Genomic DNA, 16,048 nt, shown 5'->3' on the forward strand with positions numbered 1-16,048 from the left:
GGGCCACAGTTTGAGACATCATGTCATCAGAGGTATTGCCTCCCCCACAAAATTTCTGCTCCCCAACATATAAACCACAATCCTATGGGGAGTACCTGCAACCCTACTAAGGAGGGTCTCCAAATGAATGGGGGCAGGGATGAGGGAAAAGAAGGTAACAACACATGATGTATCCATACAAAATATGTTTTTAATAGTAATAAAAAAATTCCCAAGAAGAATTTGGCAGACCAGAGAAGGCCTAGAGGCAAGGTAGTATGGTGCTGTGTGAGGTACCCACATGCACTCTCAAGTTCAGAGAACTAACAGTATCAGAAAACAGCAGAGACATGAGAAGAGGGAGTCAAACTGAGATCCTGGCAAACAGCACCAGCAGTTATGGTGAATCATAATAATAGGGTGGCTTAAGACAACTTAGAAAGCCAAAGATGAGTGTTAGTTTTCAGAACTCAGAGGGACAAATCAAAGTCGACTCGGGAGTGTCAATGCAACAGGTTCAAGACCAAGGCTAACGATACTTTGTAAAATCAAAGAGGGTAATCCTCATAGTTGGAAAGGACACGATCCCACAAAAGAAAAGACAATGACAACACAACACCATAGAAGCAGGTTTCAGAAACAGTCAAGGGTACAAAGGGATTACAGATTGTTGAAGTTTTTCCTCTGTGAGGAAAATGTTGCATGTAGAGCAAGACTGAATGAGACTATCCCGGCTCCCAGCAAGTTCTAGAAAGGAGTCCAACCCCAGTTATTGTCATGGTTTTTCTTTTGTCTCCAAGATGGAGAAAAGAAGAGAAAGAATATTTCCTTGCAGTTTATTTCATTCCATTTTATCTCCAATATCACAAGAATGTGTTACTTCTATTTACATAAAGCTTAAAGCACTTTTTAGTTGCCCCCTCACTCCAGAGTTCTTTGAGGCCATTGAATGCAACACTGTCTGGGGAGACACCACAGAGGGAAGCTATCTGTGTGGTGACCAATGTGAATTACTGCGTGTATTACTGAAGCTCAGATTGAATCTGTCTGCGGTTATGTTCTTCTAGTGAATAGAGCAGAAACAGAAATGAATCATTTGTCTCCAGAAATTGTCATTCTGATGTGGATCTTGGAGACACTGGCATGTGTACTGAGACTAGAACAATCCTGCTTTGATTGTTGTCAAACCCTGAGTATTGGACTTTGAAAGGAGAGGAAAATATGGTGTGATTCAAATGAGCTTTTCATTTGAAAAAGAAAAAAAAAACTTTATTATAGAACTATCTTTTCCAATTATTATCAATAGCTATTTCTCTCATGATATATATGCCATGATTTTATGATCTTCAGACTGCTTGGTATTTGTTTCAGTATTTACAAAACACATTTTAAAGCATATTTTTTTAAAAATATATTTATTTATTTGCAAGCAGAGCGAGATAGAAAAGAGACAGAGAAATAATGGGCATGCTAGGGCCTCTAGCTACTGCAAACAAACTCCAGACACATGTGCCCCTGTGTATCTGGCTTATGTGGGTCCTAGGAAATTGAACCTCGGTCCTTTGGCTTTGCAGGCAAATGCCTTAACCACTATGCCATCTCTCCAGCCCCACAAAACACATTTTGATTTAACTTTCTAACTCTTAGTATATTTAATTTAGCTAGTATCACAGCTTTCCTTACCTGTACATGTGGAACAGGAAACGATCAATGAAATCAGGACACAGCTAATTTCATAGTTATAATCAAGACTGGATCTGGAGAAGGTCATATGGCTATGTAGTAATGGAGTCAAGAAAAGACTTCAAAATCTATTCAGACTCAAATGAGTCCCTTTTCACTATTCTGTACTGTCTGTTCCTAGTGTAGAAGAGCCTAAACTGTACAAAAATATGGGTGCTATAATTACTATTCATCAATAAACCTGGTCTCATGTTGGATAGTTCATAATGCCCTTGCTTCTGTATCATAAAAGCATCATTATAAAATAAAGTGTTTGCACTATGACAGCAGTGAACAGAAGTGTAAAAGAAATGCAAGGTGTTTTTTTTTTTTCTTTTCAAATACTAATTGCTTAAGAAATAAATCATCTTTTTTTTTCTGATTTCCTGAGAATTTAATAAGAAAACAGTGAGTCTTTGTCTCTTTTATGTTCAGCCTACTGAAAAATCTGCAATATCAGGGCTAGAGCAACTGCCTAGAAAGTTTCTTAGATGTGAATGTCATGGCTAGCAGAGAGGACAAAGGGAAGAGGGAAGGGGAGAGAGCTGTGCCGAGGGAGCTGGTCTGGCACTCCAGCACAGATGGCCAAGTGCATGTCCATGCCGCTCCTGCCCTTGATGTTTTCTCCCTCGTGGTCCCTTTCCATATTCATCCCATCCTCTCTCCGCCTCATCTCATTTAATACACTTGAAAACCCAGCGAACATGTAGTCTGGGCCGTTCTTTGTTTTAACATTACAGTGGCCAGCATCTGCTGCCTGCCCTCCACTCATCACTCAACTAATGGCTTCTGAATTTCAAATCCCAAGTGTGTTCTTTGGCTTCTCCCTATAGCTCTTTACATATTTGGCTCCATTTGATGCATTTGATCCTGGAAATCTCTTGCTTCCCTAACTTCCATGGCACCAGTCCTTCCCAGGACAGGTTCCTTCTTTATTCGTTCCTCAAGCCCCATTCACTGCCTCCCTGTGCTCTCGTCCACTGTCCTGATTTACTACACACCGCTCATAAACTTTACATGTAGCTCAAGCATTTTTCCTGCAATTCACACCTGAATGCCCAACTGCCGCCCTGTCCATCTGGCACCCCTCCCCCACCTCACCATTGTTCCCTAGTTTCTCATCCTGTCCTCATCCTGTGGCACTGACCTCCACTCAATGGTCAAACTAGAAATCCAAGAGTTGTTATGATCCTGCTTTGTAAATTGCTGTTGTCTTGTACACCAACTGTATTGCCAGATCGCGTCAATTTTCTGTCCTAAATCCATGCATGATGTTTCCATATCACAACCACTGTTGTTTCAAACTGTAGCCACATGTCCTGTTGCCTTTCCCCAACACCATGGACATGGGCAGTCGTCCATCAGCATCAAGTTCACTTAACATAGAACGTACACTGAACATGCTGATGGCAAGCGTAAAACCCTCCAGTGTTGCCACATAAAGGACGAGGTAATCCAAACTGCATCCTATCTTGCCTCTCTAGGTTAGTCTCCAACTCCTTCCTGGTTTCAATTTCGCTCTTTGTCAATGTGCCACAGCTTGGAATTCTACATACAAACCATCCCACTTGTTTTTAGTTACATTCCATTTACCTCCAAGTCAGTTTTCTTTTTTCCTGTCCCCATCCTCACCTTTCTTTAAGCCAACACTGTCAGTTTCCCAAGGATCTTTCTTATGGGTCTTGTGCCCAGCCCTATTCCAACTAAGTGAGCCTTACCAATACATTTTGACTATTTTCTTCCAATTTGTGTTCACATGAGGTTCTCAGTCTACTGATGGCCGTGAGCAACTCATTTCCCCTCGCCAAAGTTAGTTTCTTCAGTAACAATTTGTCACAGAACTGGAAAAATCTTTTGCATGTACCACTGCTGATAATCAAGACATGCAGCTGATCCTTTAAGAATGCTATGTGTATATTTACCTTTCATTTTAACTACCATTCCTTCAGAGGAGTAGTAAATGTGTCACAAGCTTGTTGTAGCTCTATTTTACCTTCTCTTCAAATAACTATACGTCATATTTTACCTTTGGAAAATGTGAGAAAGACTTACTGGCTTGTATAGACCTTCACAGTAGAAAAGATTCACAGCCATCTAGTTTTCCAATTTCCAGATCAATCCCATTATTATTTTATGATATTGCTCCTTGGTAACTTTTTTTTTTAATTTTTTATTTATTTATTTGAGAGCGACAGAGACAGAGAGAAAGACAGATAGAGGGAGAGAGAGAGAATGGGCGCGCCAGGACTTCCAGCCTCTGCCAACGAACTCCAGACGCGTGCGCCCCCTTGTGCATCTGGCTAACGTGGGACCTGGGGAACCGAGCCTCGAACTGGGGTCCTTAGGCTTCACAGGCAAGCGCTTAACTGCTAAGCCATCTCTCCAGCCCCCTTGGTAACTTTTTAGAAGATTATTTAAAGATATTTTATGCCACTTCTTTTGATCTAAAAAGTTTGTTTACTTCTTTATTTAATAGAGAGAAAGAAAGAGGCAGATAGAAAATGGGAAAGAGAGAAAGAAAGAATGGACATGACAGGGCCTGTAGCCACTGCAAATGAACTCTAGGCACATGCACCCTCTTGTGTATCTGACTTACATGGAAACTGGGGAATCAAACCTGACTTCTTAGGCAAATGCCTTAACCATTGAGCCATCTCTCTAGCCCTTTATGCCACTTCTATATAGTCACATAAGTAAGTAATGGATTTCCCAGAGTGGCCAGTTGCCATGCCAGAGAAGATGTTTTTTTCTTTAGTTTATTTAACCACATTTCAGAATTTTTTAAAAATATATTTTGTTCATTTATTTGAGAGACAGAAAGAAAGAGGCAGAGAGAGAAAGAGAGGATGGGCACACCAGAGCTTCCAGCCACTGCAAATGAATTCCAGATGCATGCACCCCCTTGTGCACGTGGCTTATGTGGGTCCTGGAGAATTGAACGGGGATCCTTTGGCTTTGCAGGCAAACACCACAACCAGTAAGCCATCTCTTCAGCCCCCAGAAATATATTTTTTATACGAAGAAGTAGCACACGGAGTGTTTTGTCCCAAAAATACTCCACATGCTCTTTTCTCAGGAAGAAAGTGAGTTTTATTTCTTGTTAATGAAATGCCAAACAAGCGCAGCCAAATTGCCAGGCAGAATTAAATTAGAGCATCTTTGGCAGTAGGCTTTGTTGCTCCATCCACACAAATGTTTTTCAGAAATTTAGCATTAGCAATTTAATTTTTCTTTGACTAGATCCCTTTTAGGATAAAGTTGAGACATTCAGTAATTGGGGAATAGTTCAAAACAATGTAAACACTCCTAACGACATTAACTGAGACCGTTATGATTGTAATCCTTCAATTTAGGTCTTTCTTTGCACCCTCCACTCAAAATTTCAGCTTTTGGCAATATGATGTGATAACATTCCGATTAAAAGCATTGCTTATAAAGTGATTCTAATTGATACCTCCTCTATAAATGTTGTATAAAACAGTGTATTCACTGTCTCTTTTGGTTCCTTCTTGTGCCAGAAAGGAAACAAGACACACATGCCTCCATAAATCACCATTAACACCCCCTCTTAAACAAGCTTCTCTGCAAGTAAACACCAAGGTGGAAATTAGACACACATGTGCCTTCCACTTTGCCAATACAGTATCCTATTTTTTTTAACCTATTGTAATTTGGCAAACATATCCTGTATTGAGCCAATTAGTGAATTTTTTGGTTTTTCCTGAAGAGTATGGTTTATATGGTGAATACTGTCATTTCTTGTGCATTACTTCTAAAGCAAGCAGAGGCCATGCATATACAATTGACTGTGACTGAGCTTCAATAAAGTATTTTTGATACAGATAGACAGCCTGCATTTGGCTCCCTGCCTGCAGTTTGCCAACTCCTCACTTAGTTTACTATTTTTGTTTTTCATTTTAGAGTCACAAAAATAAAGGCAAATATTTACTTCCATTCTGAGGAAAATTTTAGAATATATACAAAACTAACACTTGACATATAAGGGTTAGGTAAGGCCTTTTAGTTTTTTAAAAAATATTTTATTTATTTATTTGAGAGAGAGAAAGAGGATATGGATATGCCAGGGCCTCTAGCCACTGCAAACAAACTCCAGATACATGCACTACCTTATACATCTGGCTTATGTGGGTTCTGGGGAATCAAACCTGGCTCCTTGGGCTTCACAGGCAAGTGCCTTAACCACTAAGCCATCTCTCCAGCCCTTATTTTTTTTTCTTTACTTGTATTAGATGCTTTTATGGATAGTCTTTCAGTAAGTGGGCTCTAATTTATATCTTTAGTGCCTTAACCTAATCAGGTCAAAACAGGAAGAAAATTGTGTTGGCTAAGATTGTGAGTTCAGAAAGAGATGAATTTACTAGTATTTTCTAGTCCTCAGATTCAAGATTTCCATGGGCATGGTGTCCTGGCTGAAGCTTTAGAAGTTCTTGTGAAACATGCATGGCCATATGCCAGCAAGGGCGCTATGTCTAAGAGTCACAAAACATTCACTTTACAGAGTTCTGTGAGGTAAGCTTGATGACAGGATGCTCGTATTACACTCAGGGTTTCCTGAGTACAACAGGAGCCATGACTGACAGCTCTTTTTTATTACTTCAAAAATTAATTAGAGAGCTAATAGCAACCAGAATGGAATTTAAAGAGTTAAAGAAAAGAATGCTGCACCCACTTCTTCCTGCCCCTTAGGCTTTGATTCTCTTGCTTTCCCAGAGAGAACACCTGAAAACAGATTGGTTACTTCTCCACCCTGCCCCTCCCCCTCCCCTTGTCTGAACTACAAGCACAATGAAATACAAGCTGTTCTCAAACTCACTATCTAGCCAAGACTGGCCCTGAATTTCTGGTCCTGCTGCCTCCACCTCCTGTGTCCTGGGATTACATGTGTGTGTGCTGCCACATCAAGTTTAAACGGCTTGTTTCTTAAGCTTATTGCTACATATAGTCTTCTCTGTTGGTAGGTAAAATGAAAGTGAGACCATATTATACCACATTGTTTTTGAGTTGCTTTCCCATTTAAGGTATGTAATGTAATTATTTCATGCTAGGTGGTAGATCTAAATCTCTCTATTCTACTTATGAATGTGTTGCCCTTTATATCCCAATTTTATTCTTTTCCTCCTTCCCCCTTAAACATTATGGACTGAGCCATATTTCCAACAGTTGTTTTAAAATATTTATTTTATATATTCATTATGAGAGAGAGAAGGAGGGAGAGAGAGAGAGAGAGAGAGAGAGAGAGAGAGAGAGAGAGAGAGAGAGAGAGGGAGAGAGAGGGAGAGGGAGAGGGAAAGGGAGAGGGAGAGGGAGAGAGACAGAGAAGGAATGGTGTGCCAGGGTCTCTAGCCACTGGGAAAAAAAAATAAAAACTCCACTTTGTTCATCTAGCTTATGTAGGTCCTTAGGCTTTGCAGACAAAAGCCTTGACCACTAAGCCATCTCTTCAGTGCTACAACTTTTTTTTAAAAGATCCTTGTATTAGTTAATTCAAGATATTTATTTTAAAAAAATCTTTCCCATGGGAGGGAAGTGATTATTTTTATTAATCTACTTTTACTTATAAGCAGTTGTCAAATGATTGTTGATAGCATGGCAGAGTTTTACAACATTCTCCTAAATGTGTCCTCACTCCTTATATGATGGATTTTTGTATAGCTATGTAGATTCATAATTATAAACCATAATCATATAGCTGCATGTACATGCACATGCATGGATATAATACATTTTTATTTGAAGGAAATAATTCAGAGGGCTCAGTTCACAAATGGAGATCATTATGACAGGTATCTCCCTTCTGTGACAATGACATCCAAGTGGAGATAATGTGCAGATATTGAGCTTCCAGAATATTCTACCTTCCTTACAGTAATTGCTACATGCTTTCAGCCATATTAACAAAGACCATCTTTAGCCTCCTGTGTGCAGACACCTTTATGCCTCAATCTTCAGAGATAGCTATTTTTAAAATTTCAGAATTTGCTTGCAGCCTTATTCTCTGCAAGCTCTTCCCATCTATTTCAACTATGTCAAACTATGACAAAAACAGAAGGAAACAAGGATAGACGAATGTGTCACTCATGCTGGCTGAGAGATAAGCTGAGAGAGCAAGAATTGGATGACAGACGGGAAATGTGTCATCATTTGAAAAAAGAATCCTTCTCTTCCCAGCTAAATATAACTAGCCCATTGTAAACTGAGTTAAGATTATTACTGGTAATAATAATAATAACACCTTACACATGTCTGGTGCCATATAGCTTGCAATGTCCTCCTCAGCTGTTAATTCATTTCATCGTTTGGATGGTCTGTCGATCTGCCAGCACATAGCTTATTAGTTCCTCCATGTGCCATCCCTGCAGCTATTTCCTGCTGCTCTTTCTAAACGTGGCACATCAGGTCAGAGACATAGAAGAGAGGCAGCCTTGCACATCTCCAGAAGGCATTATATTTGGGTGTCGTGCTTGGTGCTATGTTATAAAATGGAAATGTGTTGCGGTTAGCATCCACTTAAAGAGAATACAAATCATTAAAACACTTAGGTCAGGTAACTTAAAATTATTGAGGTCATGCTATTTTTATTTAAAATGGAGACATGTGGCAGAATTAAAAATGGATAGCATGAATTAACTTTAACAATTTGCTCTCACTTATAGAGTCATTTGGATTTAATCCACTTCTCTAGTAGATTATCCCCTGATAATCATCATTATGACCCTCAGGTGCTATAAGACAGTGAAATACTTCCTAATTATTAAGAGGTAGTAATTTATATCTATGCAGTATGTAGTTTTGAGGATTTTACCGCTGTGCCATTCTCTAAAAATTGATCACCTGTAAATATGAAAAACAGTGCTGGGGCTGCAGAGATGGCTAAGCAATTAAGCCTGCAAAACCAAAGGATCCAGGTTTGATTCTCCAGGACCCACGTAAGCCAGATGCACAAGGTGGCATAAGCATCTGGAGTTCGTTTGCAGGGGCTGTATGCCCTGGTGCACCCATTCTCTGTCTTCCTCTATCTGCCTTCTTATTTCTCTCTTTCTCAAACAAATAAATAATAACAACAACAACAACAATAATAATAATAACTATGCTGAGTGAACATTACCCTGATGCTTTACCATGAACTTTCTGTGGTGTATACATGCTCTGATCCATTTGCAAGCCCACAACAAGATATTATTACCAACATGTAATAAAGTTAGCCTCAGGGAACACAAGTGGTTTGCTGGAAGCCACATAGTTCATCAGTAACAGAGAAGAAATGCAATTCCATCTTCTCACATCAAGAACTTTTCCCACTGAGCCTCTGCCAGGTCAAAAACCCATCTCAGAGTTTGTGTCAAGGGCTTCCCAGCCAGCCCTCAGCCTCCTTCTGTCTGGGATCCTCTAAAGGGCTTTCCATAAACCTTGTTCTAGGAGGTGGCATCAACGAACACATCTGAGATTCAGACAGCTGCATGTAATCCTGATAATCAGTAAAAAGTAATAGTGTCCCAGTGTTCCTTTCAGTCCATCCAGCTTGGGAGAGGCCCAACACATGCATCGTTTTGTAGAAAGCTGGTGTTTTAATCCTACAACCAAGACTGTGTTTTTCTTTTCTTTTTTTTTATTAAAAGCCATGTATGAGAATAGGAAGCTTTGAAAGGGATTATTTGGGTTGGAATTCTGCGTTAACCTTGGATTCAAAGTAGAAATTTTGCTTTTGTCTGATGAAGAGAATAGGCAGGGTGCATTCTTCCCTGGAGAGTATAAAATAAGAGATAACTCCAGCAACATGGTATGTCAGCATCATTTCCTGCTTTAAAGAAATATATATCATTCTAATCAGAAACCTGTTTCTAAATGCCTTCTTGATATTAACCAGTGGCATAGCCAAGTCACTGACTTGAACACACGCATATGAAACGTGACACAAAAAGGTGAGAGGGCCATGTGGGCTATTGATAATTACCTGTAGGGAATGAGCATTACGAGGGAGGCTACCACTCAGCTAGAGAAACTTAAAATGTAAAGGCAGACCTCTATTTTTCCATGAGCCACTGCTGATGCCACATGCAAATTTATAGCTAGGATAAGGCTACAGACAAGGAAATCCTGCACTCATCTACTTAGGAATAACAAAGAGAAATGTCTTCTGTACCTATTAAGCCACTTGTAATTATTCTTGACATATCAAGTATAGTGGGAATAGAGAGAGTAGGAGAAGATTGGGGAAAAGCATTTTTAATGCAATGTTAGTCTTTCAATGAATTGGATGACTAGCCCAGGAAATGATCATTCTTTAAGTATGACACTACCACTTAATAATAAAAAAAGAGAAAATATTGAAAGGAATTCTGTCAACATTCCAGGATGAGTGTAATTTTGAACAATCCTTGCATAATGGCATGATCAAGCTGGGTGTCACGCTGTATGATTTGTCATTCTGTGAAGTGTGTAGCAGGGTGTTGAAAGTAGCAAGGTCGGATAACCACCCAGTCCTCTCTCCTCCGACCTTGCTCATTTGCAGATAGTTTCATTATGTAAAATGTAGCTGAGATAGAACATTTAAGGTTTCTTAAGAAAAGAAATTCCAGTAGCACGACAGCAAAAGATAAGTTTTGCCTTTGGAACATCTGAAGGGCTCTGAAGTGTTTTCTCATTAAAATTTATATCAGAATTAATTCATAATTATTTTGTTAAAAATCAAATCATCTGGGTGGAATTTGTATGTGGAATCTTTCATTAAAAAAATGAAGAATAAGAAAGGACAACCAGTTGGTGGAGTGGCCAGGGAAGAGGGACACTGGGTACAGCGCTTTTTTCTCCTCGTCTTTGTTTAGAGAATTTTCCATTTGTTGTTTGAAGATTATTTGTTGGAATTCATATATGTAGAATCCTCTTCAAAATAACATGGGTTAAAAGATTTAAGTTGCTTACCACGAAACTCAACTATGTGGAAATAAGAAAAAAAATGGAAACTTCTTAATAAAATAAGAATTGTTTATTCTGGTGAGAAGGATATCTAATGCCCTGGGGAAGGTGAGGCAGTGGAGAGGAGTCATGAAGTGGTGTCAGTAGTAGCTTCAGATACTAATGTGTGCTAAAGATCCTAATGGAAGTCATATCGTCCCTGGCCCTGTGTGTCAGTGACACAGAGATGTCCTCAGGTAGAGACGCCCCACATCAGCTCACCTTCCCACAGAGCAGTGAAGATGGTCTCTGCTGCTGCTCATGGTCATCTCCTTATTTCCCACTCACTATGGAGGGCGTTGAAAGTTCTTATTAGCTGAAGTTATTGTCTTTTCAGACCTTTCCATTTTTACTTCTAATAGTTAAGTTCTAGCAAGAGCTTTAATTTTTTTTTTTTCTCCTTAACACTTCAGCCTCACACACACACAAAACCTCCCATAGCTTCCAATCTTTGAACTGCCCCTCCCAGTGAAACTGTTGTTGGAAGCTGGTGGTCTCAAGGCTACACCATCATCATCTAGTAGGCAGGCAAGAAACTGAGTACTACCAAGATCTCAATTCATCATGAAGGCCTTCTGGTCCATGAGCTTAGGAGCAAGCTACTTGTTTTGAGGAGAATCCTAGACATTGATGGAGATGAATGCGAAAGAATGGTATCAAAATGGAGACTTCTTTGCTCCCTCCCCCATTCCTTTTATTGTTTGCATCTTAAATACCAACCCCTTTACCCAAAACTTTATACACCAAAGCTTCCATCCTTGCAGTGTTGCCAAAAAAAGTCTCACCTCCGAGGTAGGAGGAAATGAAGCAAAGGGCCTTCTCATTTGCTAGCCCCTTGGGGGTCCAGAAAATGGTTGTCCAGTCTCATGGTAACAAGCAGTCCAAAGAAAGATGCTGTGCTTCATACTGGGGGAGTGACCCAAAATAGCTCCTCTGAGCTTCTACTGCTGGGCCTTTGGGCTTTTCACACTCTGGTGGAGTTGCCCATTTTAGAAAGAAAGGGAAAAGGTTTCCATGCATTTTCTTTTCTTTTGCATAGCACTGACTAAACAGAGCCACACACATAGATATCCAGCCAGTCATCTTCTCCTGAAACTTTGATTACTTTCTCCCTTTTGGATGCAAAGCTCTATTTTAAGATTCTGTGCAGCCATTTGTAAGTCTTTCAAATGGATCCAAAGAGGTGAGATTTAAGCATGGACCTAAGCATTTCAAGAAGGGAAGCAGGGAAGATCTGGAAACAGACGTGCAGGATGTGCAGTCTTCCTGCTAGAGAATTGTATCAAGGTGGCTTGCTTAATACTGCGCTAGAATCTGGGATATGATATAAAGCTTTAATTCAGAAATCTTGTTAAGTTCCTTAAAACCATTTTGAAAAAGTCACTGTGGGTTTGTTAGGTGAGTTTCTAACAACATTGTTGGGTCTGCTTTTGTGTTGTTGTTTTGGTGGTGGTTCTATCATGTTTCATGATCTGCCTATGTTTCTGAAAAAGAAAGAGAAATAAATTAGATATGATTATGCATAATAATAAAATTTTAAAGTCAGGCCACCCTGACATTGAAAGGGTTTCCTATGGCCACAACCTGAATTTTCTAAAAGTTACGTGAATTTTTGCACCATAACTACAGTTTTTATTGTTAATGTCCGGTTACAGCTGGAGGATAATGCCCATAAACTCAATGTGATCCTGACAGTAGCATGTGTTTTTAAGTACTCCTGCCATGCACTGGGTAAACATTTTGCAAGGATTAAATCACTCGATTCTCACAAGCCTAAATTGTAGAGCTTTTTTTTTATTCCCATTTTATAGATTAAGAAACCAGGTGATAGGAAGGTAAAATAATATTTCCAACTTGCAAAATTAGCATCAGGATTTGTCCCCATGGAAGTCTGATTCTAACACGTGAACCTTAAGTTAATGTTCTCAGAGGTCCTATTCAGTCTTTTTCATTTTTATTATGTAATATTTTCCACATTTGTAAGCATCTGAAAGTTTAAGTTTGCTGGTCATGGTGGTGCACACCTTTAATCCCAGCATTCTGGAGGCAGAGGTAGGAGGATCACTGTGATTTTGAGGCCAGCCTGGGACTACAGAGTGAATTCCAGGTCAGCCTGGGCTAGTGCAAAATCCAACTTCAATAAATAAATAAACAAAAGTTTAGGTTTTCGAGGTGCAAGTGCTATCTTGCAATGATTACCATGGAGAATGCATTTGGCTTCTAAAAGTATCTAACATATTCTGAGACACTTGCTCCACATGGAAGAAAATTCCTATGAGTGAGAAATAGATAAATGGACCTTGTGATTAGGTAAGAACATAGAACAAAGTTTAGTTCTAGGCATACTGATTTTGTTAGCATAGGAAGGAAAGGGCCAGTGTAACAAAACCACCCTTTCATTTAGACTTCCAGGAATCCTGATCTGTCAGATTGGGGACCCCTGGTTGGGGTGTGCACAATACCATGTAATCTAAGAGTAGACACAATAGTAAGCCAGTGTGTATGTATGCAAATCCCAACTTCCTCACTTAGAAGCTATGTGATACAGGGCAAATGACTTGCTTCCTCTGTAATTCTGTTTCTTTATCTGTAAAATAAGGATAGTAGCCCCTATATGATAGGGTTGTTGTGGGGTTAAGTGAGTTTACATGCACAAAGATTTGCATACCAGAATGTACTCCTAGCTCCTCATCTTCATCCTTGTGATGTACTTGGCTACTTAAAACACATGACAAAGATGAAATTGGAGTGGTTTTAAGTATCTGAATGGCCTCAGGATTTTAAGAAGGTAAAGAAGGTATAAAATGCAACTCTTGTTAGATGAACTATTGTGAACAAGACAGTTCTTATAATGTTCTAGAAGTCTTTGGATTTATCACATTTGAGTAGTAAGTGAAAAATTGATCAAACAAGGTTTAAATATGTCCATCAGAAGTTGAAATTTTGTACCCAGCCACAGGAATTTAACATATAAATTACATGATTCTCAAACTGAAAGTTTGACAGAAAGCTTATCTTGAATGTCCAAATCTTGATATGTCAGAAAGTGTAAGATACTCTGATCTACAAAGGCCAAGTGGTAAGGGGCCTCAGGTGTGTAGTTTGGCCTTGATAATTCATCTTAAGAGTGATATTGGTAGTGTACTTGATAAATTATTCTATTTTTTTTTTTTCTTTTTCAAGGTAGGGTCTCACTCTAGCCTAGGCTGACCTGGAATTTACTACGTAGTCTCAGGGTGGCCTTGAACTCATTACGATCCTCCTACCCCTGCCACCCGAATGCTGGGATTAAAGGCGTGTGCCACCATGCACAGTTTCATAAATTATTGTTCTGATAGCTTTTCATATTTTTAAGTCCTCACTTCTACTTTCTTCATGTAATCAGACTGGGGTCTTAGTTTATTTGTTCATTTTTATTTATTTGAAAGCGACAGAAAGAGAGAGAATGGGCACGCCAGGAACTCCAGCCACTGCAAATGAATTCCAGACGCATGCACCCCCTTGTGCATCTGGCTAACGTGGGTCCTGGGGAATCGAGACTTGAACCGGGGTCCTCAAGCTTCACAGGCAAGCACTTAACAGCCCAGACTGGGGTCTTAGGAAGCTGCCATAAAGGTTTCATAAAGATGAGACAAGCTTTGTGCTTTTAGAGCAATTTGGTATAACACTGCCAGCTCACCAAAGGGAAAGGTTGGCAAAATCCCAAAGGTGATTAGTGTTATATCTGTTGTTTCATAGGGTGGAGTATGTTTGGGTGGATGGAAGGAAAAGCCTATAATTTAGTAGCTATTAGCAGAACGGTTCTGCTAAACCTCTTTTTATTCTAAAAAATGGTTGAAAGAATTTCAACATTCAGAATGATTTAAGGGCACTCTACTGTCCCCAGAATGCACAGAGTTGGTGCTAAATCTTAAAAGTGAATCAGAAAAGCATAAATATTACCTGCAAAATATTTACTACCATTGATCCCACTTTTTTTTTTTTTAAGAATAAATGTGATGTTTTCAGCTCTTTGCACTCTGGAGAGCTTTTCTTCAGAAATACAAGCTTAGAGTTGTACACATACCTTACAACACTTAGAAAAGATAAAAAACAAACAAACAAACAATGGCACTCCTGTCTTGATTGGGAAGAATGACTGGGGCAAGCCAAATATTGAGTCATCAATTATTCCTATACCTTACCACCCTTTGTGAAGAGTGTATGCATTCTTTGTCTTGGAGCTCCTTGAGTCATAACTCTAAGTGACTGCTATGTAAATAAATTAGAGCAACTATCTGTAAACAAATTAGAGCAACTATCATGTCATGCTTTTTTGTTGTCATGGGTCATTTTCATCCAACTCCCAGTAATTTCATTACACTTGGGTGACTAGGTGAAGGAGCACCGCCCGAGCATCCATTGGTCAGCTATGTGGACTCTAGCTGCCAAAGACGCTTCTCCTTTTGAACAGAGCGCTTTGCTCAGCCAGTGTAGACATGGCCTGATAAAAGATGGACCTTCTCCCGGGAGAACTGGAGTTTGGATTATCTAATCCTTTAAGTAATAACTACTAATAAATAAATAAATAACATCTACAGAGTTGATGAATGGCTAAAATGCTTGCATGCTAATAAAATCAGAGCCTTCAATTGACAATAATGTGACAAATAGCATACTTTATATCAACTAGAAAGATGATAGTGCTCATTGTTGTGAAAGCTAATCATGGGAACATCAAACCAAAGGTTTTAAATATCTGTGGCAGGTTGGTTGTTCTTGCAAGCTTATATCTGTCATGTCTTAATACTAAACCTATCAGAATGCCACCCAGTCATGTCACTTTTAACCAAGATATCACCTGTATCATGAGACATGACCTGCCTTGTGCTTTCCTGCCTAGGATTTTCACTGGGAAAAGCCTGTGTAAAAGGCATGCTCCTTTTAACACTGTATTTTTATTTTGCAGGTTCTCAGGCTGACAGAGGACGTGGTTTGCCAACTGCACTCACTCCACTCAGCGCAGAATGGCTTAGAGACTTATAGACAGACATGCCCAAAGAAGTCTTTCCAAGGTGATTTAAATACCTTTGAGGTTTGAGTCAGGTGTATGAAAGATGCTGGAAATATGAGTTCTTGGCTGTTTTTTTTCTTTTCTTGTCTTGTGTTTATGTCTTTTAAGGAAAGCAGGATGGTTGGTGGTTCTTGTCTCCTCTTCCAAAGCCTTTGTTGCTACAAATATATTCCCAAATCTAACACCTTTACTCCTAGGATTTGAAATGCTAGAACCCCGTACTTCCCCAACCCCATTCCTACTAAGCTACAAACTGTAAAGGCATGCTTGTGGTTTTTCATATACAAAAAGTAATTGGATTTTGGAGCTGTCTTAAGCATT

The 16,048-nt window shown here is 39.4% G+C and overlaps 1 long non-coding RNA gene across 1 annotated transcript in view; it reads left to right on the forward strand.

The window, feature by feature from the left end:
- Positions 1–16,048, forward strand: part of LOC123461682 — a 99,156-nt gene that overhangs the window by 14,038 nt on the left and 69,070 nt on the right. The window contains exon 2 of the long non-coding RNA XR_006637789.1: positions 15,623–15,728. This is a non-coding gene — a long non-coding RNA (uncharacterized LOC123461682). The remainder of the gene's footprint in view (positions 1–15,622; positions 15,729–16,048) is intronic.

Source organism: Jaculus jaculus, chromosome 6 (assembly GCF_020740685.1).
Source record: "Jaculus jaculus isolate mJacJac1 chromosome 6, mJacJac1.mat.Y.cur, whole genome shotgun sequence".
Taxonomy (NCBI): Eukaryota; Metazoa; Chordata; class Mammalia; order Rodentia; family Dipodidae; genus Jaculus; species Jaculus jaculus.